The sequence below is a fragment of the Sinocyclocheilus anshuiensis genome, unplaced genomic scaffold (assembly GCF_001515605.1).
Source record: "Sinocyclocheilus anshuiensis isolate Anshui unplaced genomic scaffold, SAMN03320099.WGS_v1.1 scaffold145, whole genome shotgun sequence".
In the NCBI taxonomy this organism is placed as follows: domain Eukaryota; kingdom Metazoa; phylum Chordata; class Actinopteri; order Cypriniformes; family Cyprinidae; genus Sinocyclocheilus; species Sinocyclocheilus anshuiensis.
In genome coordinates, this window is record NW_015537973.1 from 1,934,755 (window position 1) to 1,952,596 (window position 17,842).

Below are 17,842 nucleotides of genomic sequence, written 5' to 3' on the forward strand. Positions count from 1 at the left end.
AGCTAACTTAGGGACATTATAACTAGCCACCATATTGATTTACGGTCTTAAATATGTCCAGCGCTTTTTTTTTTTAAAGTCTGGTCCCTGTTTTTATACAGTCTATGGTCTGGTCCAGCGTTTATTGGGTTGTGCATCAGTAATTATGGTCCGTGGGGAACGTCTCTAGGTTACGTATGTAACCATGGTTCCCCGAGGGAACGAGACGCTGCGTCGAAATCGCCTCGGCTGGCCAAACATGATAACAAAAATAAAAGAGTTCACACATATTACACAGCCTGCTGCTCATAACTGTTTAAGAGTGCACTGGCCACGAGCGATGACATCGTGGAGGCTATTGTCGGACCCACACACACATTTCATGAGGAAAGTTATCGTGCACGTTATAATCAGTCCAGAAGTTTCGTCTGAATTGCATATCTCACAGCAACCTTATCATTGTGCGGCGAATTCAAACGCTTCTCACTGGATCTCGGTCAGTTATAATGGTCCGTGGGGAAACACGGTGTTCCGTGTGTAGTTACAGTAAATGGACTAAACGAAGCCTCAAGGCAGATAATTTGCCTCGATCATTTTTTGTATTCGAGTTACTCGAGGTGTTCGAGGAATCGTTTCAGCCCTACTTCTCACTAGATCTCACAGCAACCTTATCATTGTGCGGCGAATTCAAACGCTTCTCACTGGATCTCGCAGCACTGTTGCATCTGTGCAGAATTTGCATAGCGGTCCGAGCTGATAAACTCCGCGCTGCGCAGCTGAAACGTAGCGCGGTTTCGTTTCGCTTTCATTTTCGTTTGCCATTTGATGTTTCTCAGATGCAACAGAAATGGCAGCGCTTATGAGTTGGACAACGCAGTGGTCGCGCCAGTGCAACCGCTCACAAAAATTAGTCGCACCAGCAGAAAAAATGGTCGCAAAATGCGACCACTTGGTCGCAGTCTGGAGCCCTGAACATTATACATATCTTTACTGTTATCTTTGATTGATTTAATGCATCCATATACATATAATCTGAATTGACTTCAGTTTGATGTTGAATGAATGATCTCATTCATGTAGGTGAGAGGATGCAGAAAGTGTCTGTTATCTGCTATCCTTTTTTAGCTCTGTGGGAGACAAAAAATGAGGATGATGACATTTCATGACATTTCTAGTCATGCTGGGCAAGAAATAATAAAGATTTAGAAGAGAAGGGAACAATCTGTAATGCTTACCATTTACAATTACACAAATCTAAAAAGATACCCTTTCAAGTTGTTTTTCTGAGAGAATGTTGAGACTGAAGCAGCAGCTGAACTGGCTTAAATGGCTGCACATGTTCCTTCTAAAATAGATTCATTATAGCTTAATTTACTACAGAAAATGAAGGCAAACAAACATTAGAACATTTGGCAGGCTGGCTCTAAAATGAACATCACAACCTCATTGGGTTGACGTGTCCACAACATGCTGCATGCAGCCTCACCACGCAGGGTGCGGCAGAAAGTGTAGCCAAAAGTTTTTGCCCACACTATCCTACAGAGACAACCGCTGCATATTACCATAAAGCCTCAATGCGACTGAACACTGCATTTAACTAGATCTCCCTCTCCACATGATGAGCAGCTAACCCTAACTCTAAGACTATTACACATTCACACTCAAATGCACATTCATCCCCAAAATGCCTTTGCCTTTGTGGGGTTAGCTGTTTCCCTTTCCAGCAGGATGATGTAAATGGTTATTATTCTCCAAGATATTCATGTTTCGAAAGTAGCCTGGCATCATGTTATACAGTGAGAAAAGAAGTGTGTGCATATGAGGGAAAATCACAAATGTGTGGAGATGCTATTTCCTTCTGCATCATTAAGGGCAAATATTCTGCTAGGAATTAAATTTAGGAGAGCAATTAAGCGATGTATTTCTACGTTAGATATGGGGTGGTAAGATCATGTTAGAGGTCGACCGATTGATCGGCCGGCCGATTTTTTAATTAATCGGCATCGGCCGATTGTGCTGCAAATTAGGCCGATTTATAGGCAGGCGCATCTGCGGGCAGCTAAGCGTCGTTGCGGAACGCCGGATAATCTCTCTCTGGCTGCGTGAGACAGAGCAGCTCACACTCTGCAGCCGCTTCTTGTTCACACACCGCTTCAGCTAATGATGGCAGGGCAAAACAGACCATTTCGAAAGCGTAATTACGTTTTACCCTACTAGAATTGATGCCGGAACGTTATCATATTCATAAGTGCAAGTCATTTGCATGTGAAAGTAGAAACATATGCAATTCAGACGAAACTTCTGGACTGATTATAACGTGCACGATAACTTTCCTCATGAAATGTGTGAACCGACCGTCTTCAGAAAAGCTTCTATGTCATTTTCATTATGTCTTTCCTGTAATGCCTGATAAAGTAGGCTTATTTGATTACAGCCGTTACCGGGGAAACCGCTATATCTCCGCTCCAACAGCACCTCCTGCTGGCAGAGAATGAATTTGCATTTGCAAGTCTGTGAGAAACACTGGTGTCTGTCAGCAAACATAAACAAAAAGCATGCTTCAGAACTGTTTTGAGAAGGTGCTTAAGTTTTGAGCCATGAGTTATTACTCTGAATTAGGGTACTACTACTAATAATATCTTGCATCCTGCAATAATCATTTACTCAAACTTACTTTTATGAGATGAAGGGGAAGAAGAAAAAAAAATGTGCATGTTAATGCAAAGCAAAGGCTTATTTCGAGACCAGCTCACATTCTCAAGGTTGTTTGTTTCAATATATCTTCTTTTAGTCAGCAAATTAGCTCTAAGAAAGAGGCATTCATTACCATGATATCATGCAAATATAGCTTGCAGGAGCAAAAAAATAGGGGTATACTCTGTAGACCACATTAATTACAGCAAGTCCGAATGCAAAGCTGGCCGGTCCACCCTTACACCGTGTATGGTCACAAATGGTTGTAACATGGTTGCTGTACCTTTGTTGTTGTTTTTTTCCTATGATTTTTATGTTATGTTCTGTTAAATCGTTAGTCCTTGGGCGTTTATTCTTCTGCTGATGCTGACAAAGCACCATGCTAAAATACTCTGACACTTCTATTCAACGGCGCCACAACACAACTGAATCTAAAGTGTGAAACATAGAGTGTGACCAGTGTAGTCAGATTCCCAAACCAATGACTCTTCTGAGCCTGATATATTTAGTAAAAAACTTGTGTTTGTGTTTTATGAAAAACAATAAGGAAATACATCTGAACAGTAAGTCAGTAACTGAATTAATGTGACACACTTACAGAACCGCAAGTTATTACTTTTGTCAAGAACTGTTATATTACTTGGGGTTCATGGGATTTAAATCAGTGTTTTAATGACTGGTTTTGCATTCAACAACAATGGTAAAGATAAACATTAATAAATTGTGATTAATTGTTGTAATCAATGCAATTTTATCAAGATAAATGCAAGACATGTTACCATATTGTTTTTTTATATATATTTAACTTAATATAGTTAAGAGCAATTATTGCTTTCCTGTCACCTCAAAAAAAAAGTGTGAAAAGCCATGAAAGTGTTGAATGAACTATATTACATTTATTTTTGATTTGTTATATCTGTTCTGATCTCTTCATTTGGCAACAACACGGCTGAGAGCAGTTCCTTTTTTTCACAAATATTTCCTCAAAAGTACTAAAAGAATCATTAATGAAACAGAATCACTGAGAGTAATTGGAAACAGTCATTAAATTTCTTCCAACTCCAATCCCTAGTGACTTTACAACTACAACTACATCCTCTAAGCAATATGAGAGGTTTTGTCTTGGGTCACTAGTAGTGTGGATCCCCCCAACCCCAAAAAACCCATATTGTCGTCATCCATAGACCGAAAGGCATAGTTTGTGCCAGCATAAAAAAAAAAGCACTCTACACTTCTGCTGACATCGCAAGCATTCCATCCAATCTGGTGTCTGGCAACAATAGCCAAAAGTCAGCCTGCGGGACACAGGTAATTACAGAACAGCGATAGAACAGACTAAGGGATGATGGAATGACAAATGCTCAACTGAAAGCTGGAAAAAGAAGGAAAGGGAACAGAGAAGGAATCACTCCTGATGGCGTCTGCCATGGCACCTCAGCAGCATTTGAGGAGCTCTCATGGAACAATCCCCAGATGTCTTGGCTTTCATTCTCTTCTGAGGTGATGAAATATTTTGGGCTCGCGATTTCAACCGCGAGATCGTCTATGCATGTGTATGTGCCCTCATACACACTGGAGAAGATTCTGATGAAATGTAGTCACCATTTCTTCTTTTCTACTCTTCTTCCAAAAGAGGATGTGGGAAAGAAAGACGAGGAGCAAGAAAAAAGGACCAGCCGCGGGATGGATTGCAGGATCAGGTTATTTTTAATCCCACAATTAGTGAAACTGAGCACTGAGCTATGAATGCCATCTCAGATGAGCCTGTTAGAGAGCGGCTTCACGCTTTGACTTCTCACTCCTCACAGAGACAGACAAAAAGACCAAACAATTGCAGATACCATTGAATTTTTTATAATAATATCGATTCACAATTCAGCCAGCATTTTCTTTGCATTTTTTCCCATACATCCTGGCTAAGCAAAATGGATGCAATAGAACAGTGAAGCCATTAACAGGCCAACACTGAATTTTTTGTGCATTTAATAAATATTTTGGCTAATTTTACTATGCTTTCAGCTGTCAATTAAAGTGTCATATTCTCAGCTTTAATACATTTGACCGTTTTTATTTCATTATTCTAAATCTGCACAGAAAATCTGTGCTTTTTCTGGTGCTAGCTACTAATAGCAGAATAAAGTAACACAATAGAATAGCCAATCACTATACTTAGAGCTTTTCAGTCAGAAATTGCTAGTAAATTTCACAATGGCAATTACCATTATATTAAATGTGAAACTTTGAAGTAGAAAAATTGGAATAGTATTTTCTATAACCAGTAAAACCACCTCTAATAATATGTTTTATTTACAACTTGGATTTTTATTTATTTTTTTATCTAAATTTGCCATGTAGGGCATTTGCCCTTTGGTGATGGAAATTATTTGTGTATCACTTAGCATTTCTCTCTGAACATGACAGAAAACAGAAATCTAAATTAGAGGCACTTACATCTTGTTCTGCTGTGGTCTGAGATACAGAAAACCCATCCTTTCATCAATATACTTTCATCCCTCTTTCTTAAAGCACACAGACTATGTGCAGCATCGCAGTAACTTCACAGTGTGGACTGCTGCCTTTGCTCCCATTTCATAAGTTGATATAAGAAAGTTTATTATTGTGACTATAGCTTGTCTTTGTTCAGGGTCACATTGCTTTGGTTGAATTGTCACAGCACTGACACTCTATGGCAGTCTTATCTTCCTTTTTCTATAACAGTCCTTTGTGGAGAGAAATTACTGTAAGAAGTATTCCTTATAACTTCCAGACCTCTGTATGAAGGTGTAGAAATACCTTCAATAGTTTATACAAAAAGATCCAGTTTTCTGTATGTTCACAAGAAGATTTTTATTGTCAAAATAAAGAGGAAGATATGAATAATTGTTCTTTTATCTAAGCTTCCTGGAAGTGGAAGAGTGTCTCAATCGAGTTTTGAAATTGTTATCAAGCACATTTGTGAAGAAGACAGGTGATTGTAAACCAGTGGCATAACCGAGTCCACTCGATAATATGCACTGTCTGTGTATGGAGATGGTTTTCAGCATTGAGAATGTGAATGTGTGCGGTGATTAAAGCGTTTGGATTTGCAAACACCAGGTCAGCTGATGAGATCAGGGTTGCCTGGCTTTCTGAAAGCCCTTTTGATCAAAACAAAAAAAGGTTTTTGGTAACAACCAGCGTTAAGTGCTTACATGAGCAACAGAGAGAGTGAAAAGAGGGAGAAAATGGAACGAAAGAGAGAAAATCCTTATCTTTCCATTAAAATGCTAATACATTTAAATGATCTGCCAGTTGAAGTACCGCTTGTTTTATTTGCTTTATTTGTTTTAATCCCACCCTTCACAAGCCACACTGACAGTTAATACACTTGAGTGGGAATGATATCACACACACACACACACACACACACACACACACACACACACACACACACACACACACACACACACAGACCAAAACACACACACACACACACAAACATGATATGAATCCCTAACATGCGATGAGACAGTACTGCCGGCATTGGCATTTTAGCGTCTGACCTAATTGGCTGGCGGTGAAAAAAGGAGGGTCCATCTGAGTTGACACACTAAGACAATGTCAAAGAGCCCACGTCATTCCAGTGGCACACAGGGACAATAGCCAACGGTTTAGGACCCTGTGTTCGTATCTGGTGTTTTTGTGTGTCTGTACATGCACAGCTTCTGCCTCACTGCATCTCACTGCTGCCGGCTTTTCATTAGCCTTAAAAGCACTTGGGCAGCACAGGTTGTAACGCATAGAAAAGCAGGCGTCTTTTTCAGTCTTCTGATACGAGTGCACATGATATATCTCAAAGAATAGCAGGCCATTTTAGCGGCCTCCACCTCCAGGCTTATTGAGTGGTTCTTCAGAGCCTCAAGCCTGAAGATCTTATGGAAAAACAGAAAGATCCTACACTTTACCCTTACTGTGTCTGGATGTGTGTGTGTGGGGGTATTTGTTACTGTGGTTGTCTTGACCTTGGGTTACAGAGCTTCAGGTTGCAAATGTATTCATGTACAGCTATATGATAGTTTTTAATTATTTATATAACTTCTATGGGTAACACTTTATTTTAGGGTCTCTTAACTAGTTGCTTATTAGCATGCATATAGCTAGAATATTAGCCATTTATTAGTACTAATTAAGCACATATTAATGCCTTCTACATTACATTAATTAACATCAACATTACCTTATTCTACATCCCTAATCCTACCCAATACCTAAACTTAACAACTAACTTACTAACTATTAATAAGCAGCAAATTAGGAATTTATTGAGGGAAAAGTCGTAGTTAATAGTGAATAAGTGTTCCCTATTCTAAAGTGTTACCCTTATATGTAACTTATATAACGATACATTGTAAATTACAAGGCACAAAAACAACTTTTGCCTCAAACTCCTAATTATTGCTTATTAATAGTTTGTAAGGTATAGTTGATAAGTTTAGGTTTTGGGTAGAATTAGGGATGTAGAATATGGTCATGCGGAATATGCACTATATACCGTAAGTACTAATAAGCTAGTAATATGCATGCTAATAAGCAACTAGTTAATAGTGAGAATTGGTCTCTTTACTAAACTGTTACCCAACAATTATTACTAAAGTGTTACTAACAACAATTGTCTGCAATCAAAAGTCAGTAATTTTAGTATCATTTCAAATAAGTTCTATTACCAATTCTGAAGCAATTTTCATTCTTTTTTTTTCTTTTCATTTAATCATTACAAATAAGTGTAGCAATATATGAGCCCTTTTATCCTTATCCCTGACATTTGATGTTGTGATTCATTATGATGTATTTTATCACGTTTATCACAGTGCTTTATACTATTACTGTCAACAGTTATTTGATTTATCTCAAGGAGATTTAAGAGAAACATCTGAAACAGAGTTGATATGATGATAAAATTAAATGTATGAAAAACAATTTCTAAAAGTAATTTTTAAATAAATATTATATTGTATACAAATTTTTAGAAATCTAGCAAGTGATATTTGGGCTGTGCTGATACAATCCTGTATCGTTGTATATCAGTTCTTTTTCCAGACAGCATTGTATTGATGCTTCAGGTCCTTGTTTTTGAATTATTTATGTTTTGATTCATATCATTTCCTACAGTTCAATTAAGAATCAGCGATCCAGCAGTCCTTCTATGAGATTCTCTCAGGTTCCCTCTGTCTCCCTGATAAGCAAAGTGTCTCTCTTGTTTAGCTCGGTTTCAGTCACGATCCAATTATGATATTGAGATGTATCGCGGTGTGTTGTATCGTGCCATATGCATCACAGCGCGTATCGTATCGTGAGGTGGTTGCCGATACCCGGCCCGAGCGTATCACGCACTTATTGCCCACCAAATAGTCAGTTGAAGTAAAGCTCATGTTTTTGCTTTACTGAGTCATCTCTTTAACAGTTTGTGCCAGCATCAAGCTTATGCCAGCTTTCACACAGACTCACAGGTGTATCCATCTCTCCACTCTCTCTCTTTCTTCCCTTCCCCAAATAGCTGTTCAGTCTATTTCAGTGTCTTGTCCTCATAACTCTTTTCTCTCACGCTGTGATTGCTGACTAAGTCTTCTGTTGTGCGCTGGGCTTTAGTTTTGCGGTTAATCACCATCTGTTTACCGAGTTGCTTGAACACACAGTGTCCCGGTAACGTTAAACAGCCCAAAAACATCTCCTTGGCTCTGGACGAGAGTGCGCCCAGGGACTTTGTTATGGCACATCCTGCTCAAACTGATGGCTAATTAACATTTATTTAAGCTTTCTAAAGGCCCATTGTGTCCTGTTTACCTTGCCAGCCTGTTTGCTGTAAAGGTGTGTGCGTATGTGTGTCTGACTTTGAAGCGGAGCTGGAGGATGGATGCTAATGGCTCTTACAGCAATGCGAGTGTGGTGTCTTTCTCTCTCTTGCAGTAATGTGTGTGAGGGGCGCTGACGCGAGGACTCGAGCAGTGTAGGCTACAAACTGACATTGTTATCATGCAAAGGAGAGTTGCGCCCCACATTAACACCCCGGCACCTCCATAATGAGGGACCTATCAGAGGATGTGTGTGAGGTGTTCAGGTGCTCTCATTAGTCAATAGTAGGGAACTGGGCTTTGCCCCCCTCCTAATGAAGGCCACACTTTATTTCCAGAGGCCAGTCAGTCAAGTAGATGTTACAGAGTGCTCTAACTCAGCCCACCAGTGGCCTTTCAACTTCATACCATTAGAGAGCAGAAAATAGACCTATCACCCTATCGACACAAATCTGTATTTTTAACACTATTTTATCTCAGGGGTGATGCCATTCCAATCTATGCACAGAAAAACAAGTCTTGCCCATCACACTGGCTGTTATTCTGTCTCGTATGTGTCTCTGGTTGATTTTTATTTAAGCAATGCTGCCTGAAGCTCTTCCTAAACCCATTGAGCTGCCAGCTGACTACATAGACATCTACATACATTTACATTTATTCATTTAGCAGATGCTTTTTCCAAAGCAACTAATAAATGAAGAAATGTTTTATCATAAGAGCCACAATATTTTCAATACAGAATGCCAAGTGTAAGCTATGTTAGTGCATAAGAGTTTGCTGTTGGCAAACATTGCTAACATTAGTAAAAAAAGCTAACATTGTGAGCATAAAAATGCATACAAGCATAAAAATGCAATACAAATTAAAAAAAAAAAAAAGTGTGGTGAAATAGTAGGCCTAGATTTTTAATTGGATTGAGTTGAATAAGAATATATTTATATGCAGTTTTCATGATTTGCAAAGAAAATATGCAATGCTACCTTAAGAGTTTAACCAGACTGAGGTATCATAATCATAGCTATGCTGCCTAGTGTTTGAAACAGATGTCTTCAGATGCTGTCTAAGTAGGCAGTTTACTAGGTTTTGGAACAGAACACGTGTGTGTGTGTGTGTGTGTGTGTGTGTGTGTGTGTGTGTGTGTGTGTGTGTGTGTGTGTGTGTGTGAAATCAGAGCTATGGAGTCTGGACAGTGTTTATTTATTATGTTTACCCAGGCATGCTCTCAAATTTCAACCTCACTCAGCTTGACAGGACACCAGATTTATTTCACAATGGGAAAAGCACATTTTTTTAATGGGTCTAATGAGCATCGGGTTAACTTGGGCCGTTTATATCTGCATGCATGAATGCATTTCATCATATTTGTGTGACTGCAGTTGGGAGAGCTTGAATCAGTCAGTTTAGTGATGCAGGTAGGGCTTCGTATTCAATCACAATAGTGCTTTAGGCCTGTGCGTGTGTGTGTCTATGAGAGTGGGTGGGTGGAGACTGGAATATTTCCCACATAGCCTCTGACATAACCTATTTCAGCACTTCAATTTCATCAAAAAAAAAAACCTGTTGGAAGCTCTTCAAAGCTCCTCAATATCTGGAAATTCTCTCCCCTCTGTTCTGAAAATGAAGCAAAGCACACACAAATAAAGGCATAAAAATGCATCATACCATAGTAATTCCACTAGTCATCCAGCGGTGTAGATTATCCCTGTGACTAGTGTTGTCAAAAGACCCGGTATTTCGGTACCAAGTCGGTACTAAAAAAATGAAAACGTTACGGTACCAGGTTATAAAGAATGGCATTGGTTTTGTACATTTAATTTTTGTTTAACGTTATTAATAAAAATGTTGTTCAATTAGCATGTTTTTGTGTTTTGCTTTGGTACCGAAATTGGTACCGAGAACCGTGGATTTTCACTGGTATCAGTACCGAATACTGAAATTTTGGTACCGTGACAACACTACCTGTGACAATCGGTGCAGTGCTTTTGATGTAGGAATTCAGGTCAACCAATCAGGTGGACAGAGACGGGCATCAGATGGGCTGCCTTTTTCAATGCTCAGAGGTCACACAAACCCTTTAGCCACACATACTCAGCTCTTCTTTGTGTGTGTGTGTGTTTTTGCTTGTGCCATTTTATTTAAGTGTGTGCTTTTAAGTGTGATAAAAGGCTTGAGTTTAAGACATTAGCTCAGTTCAAAAACCGATAAAGCTGCATTTACCTGCATGTCTACTTCCTACATTGGCAGCACATTTCAAAAAGCTTTACATTTGCAACAACTTTCATGCAACACACTAACAATACAAGAGACCTGACTCTCTATTAATTCAAATAGGATTAGACAAGCATGTTGACACTGCACTGGAATATGGATAAAAAAAACATCACATGCAAATAATAGATGTAACAGTATATTCTTTTTAATGAAATGTATTTATAGTCCACATTTCTCTTTTTTTTCTACTGAGTTTGTTGCAATGCATTCTGGGATTGACTTATCTTAGAAACGTGATGCTGCACTATATTTAGGCCAAATTTTCTTGTAAGGTTCTGTCACATTTACCATTGTTCGATGTGTTTTTGCAGGTGAAATACAGTCATTTCAATAGGAATCCACATGATCTAGAATTTTGTGTGAATGTGAAAGATTTTCCCACGCAGGTTTCACAGCAAGTTCAGTGGACACACAGATTCGGCTCGATGACCAGCAGAAAGCTGCTTGTATTTAAAGTGACTTCCTGCGTGAGCTGTGCTTCATACATCGCTATGCTATTGACAATATACAATGGACCTTTTTTGCCTGTGAAAATGGCCAAAAGTTTGCTAATGTCCACTTTAAGGCAGCATAATTATGCTACTTACCTTTTGGTACAGGCTTCATTCAGTTTCCTTTTTGTTTTGTTCTCTACTATTCTGCACATATCAGATTTTTTTTTTCACTCTCCGTGTTAATCTCTTAATCTTCTGTGAGTTTTGCTGCCCTGTCACTATTGAACACATTGTGTTCGCGTTGTTTCAGCGGCGCTCTCTTGACCTGGATAAAGTGAGGTTTAACTGCGGAGTAACTGATGTGATGTTAACCCGAGCCTAAGGAACCTGCATCATATTGATTCTCACACACTTGAGCAGATTTGTACCGCAAGGCTTTTGGGGGGATTCTGGAGCATCTGACAAGCATTCCAGCCTTTAGGACAAGCCCCTGCCACTCAGCAGCCAGTCATGTTCACACACTTCTTCCCATGTTCGCACACACAGAGAGGGTAATTTGGAAATGGGCCGCTGAGACTGACATGTCTGCACCGCATGCATCTCCCCCACCCCGCTCAGGAAAAACCAGGCAGACAGAGGGGCTGTTGTGTGTGGGCTGCTCCCTGAAAACTCCCCCACCCCAACCGCAGCTCCAGAGCCTTTCTTTGCCAAACACAGCCTGCAGGTATGAGTGGTATCCGGTCCACTGGTCACTGAGTCCATCCAACACTTGGAACAAAGAGCACAACCGTACCAGTGAATTCATATTTCATTTAATTACTATTCAGTTATCAGTGCAGCTAACGATTGCCAAGTGCATTCAGTTTACTACTCTGAGAAGAGAAAGAGAATAGAGGGAGAAAGATGGAGGGCTAGGACAGGCCGAATGGTATTTGGACAAAATGAGATTTTAAATTTTAACAGAGGTTAAGGGGGTACGGCAGTGGAAATTTGGTGTTGTTCAAGAAAATGGAGGAGGCATTGGGGAAGACCTTTAAAAAAAAACAAAAAAAAAGAGTAGAAAAACAGACCCTTTCAGTAGCTGTAACTAGACCTGAATCCCCCTGCAAGAGGAACAGGCGAGAGAAAGAAAGAGATACACAGAGGTGAAGAGAAAGGCGATCCTTACGAGCAGAGATGCAGTCTCTTATCTGATGAAGAACAGCTATCGTAAATATCCAGCTCTGCTTTTACAGGAAACACATATGCACGTTGATCTAAAGAGCACTCGGTCAAAACTAAAATGATTCCCTGTACGGGATCGGATGTCTGATATACTACTAGGTGACGGGGATCAAAGAACAGAACGACATATTGATTTATTCAGATTTTGATTCCCTTCTTGCAAGAAACAATAGCAGCCACATACCGTTTGCCATTTTCTTCAAGCTGTGGGTATATGAGTGATGGATGAAGCTCACAAAACCTCTCGAGAAAAGTACATTTCACAGTGGAGCCTATTTTTGTGTTACAGTAAAGAAAATTCTTGCAATGTCCAAAAATGTATGCTATATATATATATATATTATTCAAAAATTTATTTCCCTTTGTATTATTATTAATTTATTTTGGGGGTGAAATATTCCCCAGACACTTCTTCATAAGCTTCATCCAGTTGGTCTCACGATGAAGACTATGAATCATGATTTGTGTGTGTGTGTGTGTGTGTGTGTGTGTGTGTGTGTGTGTGTGTGTGCGCAGAAACTATTTTGGGCATGTGCAATTTGACAGCCATGTTGTTTGTTGTCAGGATAAGCTGTGTTTTGAGGTTGTTTGAGGAGGAAGAATGCACACACACACACACATATAAACATACACATCCACACGCGCGCAGATGGGCTCTTTTGTGGAGAGCTTTATGTAGGATCTGAGGCGTGTTTACTGCAGTTGTCTGACAGTGGCTCTCTAAGCCGCGGCTGTGTATCTGAAGGAGTGTGCTTGCCTGGATGTTTGGGGGCTCAATGGCCGCGACTGAGATCCAGGCCAGATGCGTGGGCACGCAACACTCGCCGATCCATCTGACGCCCAGCATCAACCCTCACTCTCTCCATTTTTGCCACAGGCGCTCCACGGGGAAGTGTACATATTTTTTGGCGTCATCGGCAGGATGAAAGCCTCGCGTGTAAAGATGGAATAAGCGTCCTGCTGATGTCCTAGTGCCTTCCACCTCTCTTTGTTCATCTCGGGCCAGATGTGTTGTCTCCCTGTTGTTGGTCCGGGTGTGCGAGGCAGGTCTCCCTTTGTTTGCTGCCCAATCCACCATCCTCTCCCTTCCTCTCCCCCCATCTGCTCTCAGCTGGTGCCATTTTAACATCTGCTCCCAGAGAATTGCCTCCAACCAGACAACGGCGCCACACCATTTTCTAAAAAGCCATGCTGGCATAAAGTAAAAAGAGGAATGCTCTCTCACACCTCACAGAGTTGTGGCAGCCAGCTGAGACTGACCCTGAGAGGGCTTGACTGTACGGATAAGCCTCTGGCCTCCTGTTAAGCCGTCTGACACCTCTGACTGACCTAGTTTAGGCTGCATTATCATCGCCCATCCATTCACCAAACTAATCCTGCTTATTGAATCCTCTATTTGAGACTCAGCCCAATTAAAAGTGAATGTCGTGAGATTGTTTGGCAGGTGAGATTGATGTATATATGGATGTGTTCATTATTCTCAGGGGTAGACGGCACGCAAGCTGTCTTTGGTAAGTAGTTGTAATATATACATATGTGACCCTGGACCACAAAACCAGTCATAAGGGTCAATGTTTTGAAATTGAGATTTATACATCATCTGAAAGCTGAATAAATAAGCTTGAAAATCTGGAATCTGAGGGTGCAAAAAAATCAAAATATTGAGAAAATCGCCTTTAAAGTTGTCCAAATGAAGTTCTTAGCAATGCATATTACTAATCAAAAATTAAGTTTTCATGTATTTACAATAGGAAATTTACAAAATATCTTCATGGAACATGATCTTTACTTAATATCCTAATGATTTTTGGCATAAAAGAAAAATCTATAATTTTGACCCATACAATGTATTGTTGGCTATTGCTACAAATTTACCCATGCTACTTATGACTGGTTTTGTGGTCCAGGGTCACATATCCACTTATACGAGCTCAAAAGCAGCTTGATTTGAGCAAGAAGGAAGGGAGCTAGCTGAAATTGAGAGTCTAATTTGTTTCCTGCTTTACAGCTCTGTGCTCAGGGACTCAGGTTGTTCTTCTATACACAATGATTTGCGATTGATGAATCCCCTTGACACTTCAGCTGCACCATCTCCTGGCCTGCTGTCCCACGGTGACCGTCTTCGCACCTCTGATTGGTCCCTAGCTGCGGTCTCCTGAGGTAACAGCGCAGGCCGTATGGCAGGTGTGCTGCGGGTGTTGTCTGGTGGCGAGCTCCTTGACTGATTTTGTTATCACAAGGGATGAGGATAATGAAAGGCTTGGGTGTTTGTGTATGTGTATGTGCGTGTGTGAGATTACACCCTCCGAGAGGCCTCAGCCTGCTATTTTGCCCAGGAGGTAGCACCGGCAGTGCTGGTTGGCATAATGCTGAGAGATTAGGTCTCTCCGCAGAGGTAATTGCTCACAGCACGCTCTATTAAAGACAAAAGGAAGGAAAACTGCTATCTGCAGCAACAGCTAATTTATTATGTGCTGTCCAGCTACGTCTTCATAGCAGAGTGACTGTATAGCCATGTGACCGTGCTGGTACCAGCTCCATTGTGAAATATGAAAGCCACCAGCCCGTTTCATTTTAATTAGTGTAGTGTTTGCGTGCGGAAGCATATTTGACAGTGTCACAGAAACATGATGAGCTTTTGTTCCTGGAAAAACATGTTTTACATGTGTTTACTGAATGCTTTTTCCCGTCCGTGCTTGAGGGTCGGTTCCCAACACTCCTAATGGCTCGTAAAAACACCACAACGTACTAAACTGTGCTCACCCACTCAGTAGAGTGTGGTTCAAATGTCTGAATCCACAATGAAAATCTGGCAAATAAACCAGAAGTTTTTGGACTTTGCAAAGAGATTTTGACATGAAGTGAGAGAGAAATATTTAGGTTTTCCTGCAAGTTTAGGTCACTAATCAAATAAGCTAATTTATGATGTTGACCAAGTTAACCTTACCACAAAAAGGTCAGATTTCCATCCATTAAAGCACAAGCTCTTAGGAACATTCATTTATCATGCATGATCTTCATTAAAGTGTGAAGTTTGAGTGCTGCTGTCATTAAAAGTGGGGAAAATATAATAAAAAAGGGGGGGAAATCAAAAACTCATGCACATTTTTCCATTCAACTTGTCACTCATATTGTACACTGATATTACTTGTTATATATTATAGTTTTTTTTTATTATTTTAAGTAAAATTTTAGATTTTGACATTTTTATTAGTTTGGGGGGGGTTCATTTTTATTTATTAGTTTTAGTTATTTTACTACAAGTTAAACTAAACATACTATAAATGAAAATTGTTCCCACAGAAACTAGCTGAAATAAAATTAGTAGGTTTTAGTTTTAATTATGACCAAATTGTGAAATAACAGTATGAAAATGTCTTTTGTTTATTGATTTAGCTTATGTGTGTGGATTTGGCTGTGTGGCATAACGGAAAGAAAGTGGGAGCGGGTAGATAGCAAGATCAATAGCTCAGCATTCTAAGCGTGCACATTTCTCTTCGTGCCTATCTTTTTTTCACTGCAAGCAAGGAAGCCATTGTCCCCTCTTGTTATTTCCAAGCTGCTTTTCTCTTCCGTCCTCAGCAAGCGCTGGAGCTTTTTTAACTGTGTGAAATTACCAGCAAGCACAATGCCCTTGGTGTTAAGAGACGTAATCAGCGTCACTCACAAGTCTCTCTTAAACTTTATTTAACGAGTCATTCATCTTTGTTTTGCCTCCAAAAACACGCTCGTGAAAAAAGGTGCTGCTTAACAGCACATGAAACGGTGCCATAAAAAGGCTGAAAGCATATGGCGACCAGCCACTCTCTCTTTCTCTCTTTCTCTCTCTCTCGTCAGTTGTGATGCTTTCTCTCATTCTCTTAACTGACCCTAATTCTTCTTTCGATTGCTCTCGTTCAGTTACCTAAAGCGGGTGGATAGGATTAGGGTTTTTTATGACCCCTCTGCTCAACGCTTCACCTCTGGATGAGCAGGCCTTTCACCAGGACTTAACTACTTGAACCTTTTGATCTCCCTGTGCATCGTCTTTCAGAATGCCCATGTCTTTGGAAGCCTAAGGCTGACTTTGTGTTATACAGTGTATAACCGGAATGGGAGTTAAGTCATTGGTTATGTAAGTCTACTCTTAACAACCTAACACGGTAAAAAGAAACTGTTGCTATTGGCAGACTGAGGTTACTCTAGTTTGCTAGTTCAGCAGCTGGGGTGTGAGTGGGTCCAAACCCCACCAGAGGGGCGGTTTGCATGCTGAACTGGAAAGGAGATTGGATTTGTGGGTGCAAAGGTCAGTTTGTGGGGGTGGTGGCCTGGGGTTCCAACCTGACCTCTGAAACCTTCATCTTCCTACTCGTGTCACATATAGAGTATCTCTCTGTCCTACTTTTCTGTTTATCTTTTATCTAGCTAGCTAGCTAGGAACCAGACTAGGAAGCAGACGTGGAAACCAACGTTCACCACAATCACAATCATGACATTTCTTAGATTATATCTAGCCTACAACCCCATGTGACATTCCTGTACGGTAGATATCTGCTTCTGGAAGCCAGTTCATAAAGCCAGCTTATCTCCAGCTGGTGTGGATTGGCACTCTTTGGTTAACTACTTGGGCTGAACCCAGTCACATATTTTTGCATTTGCTTAAATCCCTTATTCTGGCACGTTGTTGAATCAACCCGACACGACGCCGAAGACCGCTGTTCCCAGCTCATTATATACAGAGGCTGAAGGACTCTTCCTACACACAGCTTCTTATGTGTGTGTTTATCATATCTGCATATCAAAGATCAACAGCATTGTCTGTAAAATTCTCAGCCGCAGTAATCCGTTGACAAAGAGCACTCGGCTAGCCAAAAATTCTCCCACTCTTTCTGCCATTGCGGCAGCTAACCACATGTGACCCGTGGAAGGACCCTGCCCACACCCCTCATTGTAAATGGCCATGTGATTATGTGTGTTAACAGGATCTCCCTCAGCACCCTGCTGTTCCCATTTGCTGGTTACAGCCATAAACTGGGCAAGCCCTGGTTGTTTTAACAGCACGTGTTGATAAGCACTCTTTGGCTTTCTCACATAAGAAGGACCCAATTAGACTCAAGGCAGAAGTCTCTGGAACTTTGTGAGTATGCATGCACAAGTGTGTGTATTTGTATATATGATTTTTCTTGCTTGTTTATAAAATGTTGAAATGACCTTGCTATTTGGAGGTGTGTTGCGCTTGTTTATGATTTTCTGCGAAGCGCTACAGCTTGGGAAGCATAGTCAGGCACATTCTCCAATTGACATCTTTTCACCCATTCATCCTCTATAATCCCACCATTCTTTTTCTCTTCTGCACAGGTTTTCATATGTTTCTGTATGGTTGATTGTTGACCTTCCCTTATTATCCTATAGTAAGACTGGGAACTCAAATAA

At 40.4% G+C, this 17,842-nt stretch overlaps 1 protein-coding gene across 8 annotated transcripts in view; it reads left to right on the plus strand.

The window, feature by feature from the left end:
- The window catches only part of tenm3 (teneurin transmembrane protein 3), a 297,565-nt gene that overhangs the window by 138,584 nt on the left and 141,139 nt on the right, over positions 1–17,842 (plus strand). The window contains exon 1 of one of the 8 annotated variants that reach the window (XM_016463836.1): positions 14,439–14,590. The exons of the other annotated variants lie outside the window; for them this stretch is intronic. The gene's annotated coding sequence lies outside the window, so the exon portion shown is untranslated. Of the gene's footprint in view, positions 1–14,438; positions 14,591–17,842 lie in introns of those variants that run through there. 8 annotated transcript variants of the gene reach the window in all.